The sequence below is a fragment of the Eufriesea mexicana genome, unplaced genomic scaffold (genome assembly GCF_001483705.2).
Source record: "Eufriesea mexicana isolate 0111107269 unplaced genomic scaffold, ASM148370v2 scaffold3930, whole genome shotgun sequence".
In the NCBI taxonomy this organism is placed as follows: Eukaryota; Metazoa; Arthropoda; class Insecta; order Hymenoptera; family Apidae; genus Eufriesea; species Eufriesea mexicana.
The window spans coordinates 19,179-23,436 of NW_016911932.1; positions in this window are offsets into that span (position 1 = coordinate 19,179).

The following is a 4,258-nucleotide window of genomic DNA, read 5'->3' on the forward strand; positions in this document are numbered from 1 at the left end:
TACCATTTTTGCTCCCTTGAGTCTTCGAGTTGCAATTAGGGAGCGCAAAGATGAACACCGAGAGACACGAGTGAAAGACAGAAAGTAGGCGGATGCTTGTATCTATACTTCTCCACGATTTTCTACGCACGCGAGTTATCTCTGGCACTGTTCTGAGTTATTCATGCCAAACCACTTGCACGTGTACCACTTTTCGGTATCGGGCTGCCTTTTTCTTCCTCCACTTCCGGTACTCACGGCGACGCAACGCATTAATATTATATCTGCCGTGTACAAGGCCACTTAGGATACCTGTTACTCGTGATCGTCGTTCTATGTACATTCTCGGATCACTGAATATACATAAAGATTCTATAATTTAAAATGCGATTCTATGTAGGTGAGAAGAGAAGAATGTAATTGCTTTGTCACTGATAGTCGCTTGTTTTCACAATGTTGACATGTCAGTAATTCTAACCCTCAATCCTTGAGAGCCATGAAAGATCCTCGTCTGCATTCTTGTAGAATATAGTGTTTATGAAGTCGATAAAGATTTTCATTTTTAATTTTTGTATTGTATCAGTTCAGTTCTTGTTTTAGTTCTTGTCAATGTATTGTATTCTGTATATATGCTAATTTACATTATGTATCTGCGTTACGTTTTATATGTGTGATTTTGAACTCTAAGTTTTGAACTTTGAATCTTAGATATCGAACCTTGAATCTTAAATTTTTAATCCTGAATCTGGAGCCTTGGTTCTAGGCTCTTGGCACTTGGCTCTTGAATTTTTAATCCTAAACCTCGTATCTTGAATCTTGAATCTTGAGTCTTGGATCTTGAATCTTAGCTTTTGAATCTTGAATCTGGAATCCAAAATCTTTCAGCGTGAAACTTAAACTCTGTATCTGTACCTGAGATCTGAGTTCTGATCGCTAAACTCTAAATTTTGAACTCTGAACGTTAATCCAAGAACTCTGAGCCCTGAATTCTCAAATGATAATTCTCAATCCTAGTTTCTTGTCTCTTCTTATATATGTTTATTAGTAAAAGAGTTTCAGATTCGTATATCTTTGACAGTAAATTATCGTTCTCATAGAAACCAGTTATTTTCGTTGAGAAAATATATGTGCTAAACGTTACTGTAATTGCATACTAACAGATCATAGGACAGGGTCGACAATGGAGAAAACTCGGTTCTTAGCACGTCCTCTTCTTCGAGGAACTAATGAAAAAGTCTTTGCTATAGTCCGTTTAATAAGTCGTTGGAAGTTCATCACTCTTTGAATTGGTAGGCCACACGAAAAGATGGATGAGCTTGGACGAAAGACAAAGCTTAGGATGGATGGATCCACAGTTCTTAGTGGGGCTCTAAGTAAACTATACAGTGTGTAGTTGCGGGCATTTTCTGCCAAACAGAAGGCTGAAATTAAAAACATTTTGAGTAATTACGTTGCTTACTTTTCTACTGATATTGTTGTTAGCTAAAGTTCAGAAAGTAACGTGTATTGACGTTCCGAAGCGCAGGAAAAAGGGTGTTGAACGCTTTCCGCTTTAGAGAATTTCTGCATCATTAACTGTAAGTCCATTCACAGCTTTGTTTTTAAAAATTAAACAGTGCAATTTCGGATTGAAACAGTGATATTCGTCATGGTAAAATTTTTATAAAATGGGTATAGGTAATAGATGTAAAATAAAAAATTAAAGAAATACTTTGTTGACTAATATGATTAATTAAGCCGGTAATTATGGAAGTGCTTTAGGTAAAGAATCTCAAAGAAAATGTACTTTTCGTTTATTTTGAATTACAAAAAATATTATATATATATCAAATCTTCTCAAATCGTTGAATAGAACGAGGTGGCCTCATTTATTTTCCAGCAAGATCACAAGATCTAACACCCCCCGACTTTTTCTTGCAGGTGTACTTGAAAAATAATGTGTACGCTGTGCCTCCGACTACAATGGCTAATATGAGGTATCGTATCATCAGTGAGTGACAAAATAACATCAGATACACTACGCAATGTTAGTGAATCATTAATTTTTCGATTCAGAAAGTGTTGTGATGCAAATGGTCGCCACATTGAATCTTTTCTGTAAATTGACAGTAAAATTAAAATATCTCCCAAACTGATACCTTTTAACATAAATAGGTTAATACTTTTGTGTAAAGAATATGGAGAAGCACCAACTGAAGTAATAAAAAATATATGATTCCATTTAAAGAAATTTTAATGACCTTCATATGTCCTTTACACGTCCATCTACAAAAAAAACTAGTAACATCAGAATATGCCTCTCTCAAAATCATTCAACTACATTTGAAACATTTTTCGCTATGCGTAATAATAATGACGTATATCTAGATGGCAATATGTGGTGGACCATCCTGTATATTATACATATGTATATTTTATTATTATTAATTAAATAATATATTATACACAATTATAATGTATATTATATATTATCATTGTTACGAGTTTCTCATATCCACCTTGTACTCGGCATAGTAACAAGTACGAACTATAACTTCCGGAAAATAGTAATCCACGACCTACTAGAATGTTTAGGCAAAGAATAATCGTGGCTGATCACTATAAAAAGGGGTATCTTCCACCGAAGTTCAGCGAGTTGAGTTGACAGCGTTCAGTTACGGTTAATTTAATTCCACGTCGTGTACATTAGGAAACATTTGGCAATCCAGCGATCGAATTTATAGAAGAGAAGTTCTAAGTACGATCTGCAACAATATTTATAATACATCATAAGTATATAGTATGTATTAATAAATTTAATACGTGCGGTATATTTCTACAATTTTTTTTTTTTCGTTACGTAGATAAAATGTAGTAATTCGAATATTTTTGTAAAAATAATATTGAAATATTGAATAATATTGAAAGTAATATGTATTCTTCAACAAAGATCATAATAGGTGTAAAGTAAATTTGTTATTCTTACTAATTTTCGACTAATTCAATCATCGATATTATTTAACCTTTACAAATAAATTATGTTACACAGTTTGCACATGAGAAACTACATTCACTCGAACATTTTCATAAAAATTCTATCAAATAGGCATCTTAGATAACTAGATTTCAACTATCAAATGTAGAATAGACAAATATCGTTTCATCAGATAATTCTATAAAAATAAAATTTTTCAATGTAATTCTTATATACATAAAACATACTTCTTCTTCTATCTGATTATCCATTTAATTCAAATTCTAATAATTTTCGACAAGTTTAACAACATCAATATCACTCGTCCCCATACGGTAACTACATTTTTACACAGTTTCCATATAAAAGGATACATGTAAGAATAATGAAAGTGGTCTAAGTCATTGGCTTAAGAGAAACGATTTTATTATTTATTCCGTGTTGCATTCATTTATATTACGATAAAATATATTTATTTTCTATAAAACAGTGAAAAATTGAATCGTTAGATAGAGTTTGTAACTTTATCGCAATTAATTTTATAATTTATGACGCATTTAAAAGCCGAAGCTTTTAATATTTCAGAAGCAAATATAAGTGATTTAGACCACTTTCATTATCACAGGCACATATTAACTCGAATATTTTCGTGAAACTAATACCACGATACACCTCAAACAGCTAAACTTCAGCTATCAAAAATAGATATTCCCAGATTTTCGAGAGATTTCCATAAAACTGAAATTGTTCGGTATAATCATTCCAGATTAGCTCCAAATCAAGCAAATTTGTTACGGATTGTAAATCGAATACTTTTTCGGTAATTTCGGTATTCACTTTCGCAGAGAAAAAAGAGAGCTTACTAATCGTAAAGCATTTTACGTTATCGATGGAACATATAAAAATTGTTACTCCCAGCGGAGAAGTTCATGTGCATCCGATAACAATCAATCAACAAAAGAAAAGAAACGTTTATTCGGCTGTACCGGCTCTTGCCACCCCCGACAATAAAAGGTTGCCAGCAGATATGGGTGCAATATATTCATACAGTCACGTGAATTATTTTCGCACACGAAAGAAATAAGCGCCTGTAACGGATCACGGCTGAAGCTTGGAAACGCCATGAACGAAATTCTTTCACCAAGCTTCAGGCTTTTGATAACTCCTTTTGTTTATCACTCAGTGAATGGCAGTTCGGATAGATGGATTACGCCGTTCCTAACGAATCCATATTCAACGATATGCTGCTCTTCATTCAATTATAATCTGCGCACCCCATGATTTTCCCCTCGTTCTATGATTTTGAAACTTGCTCACTGTGAATCT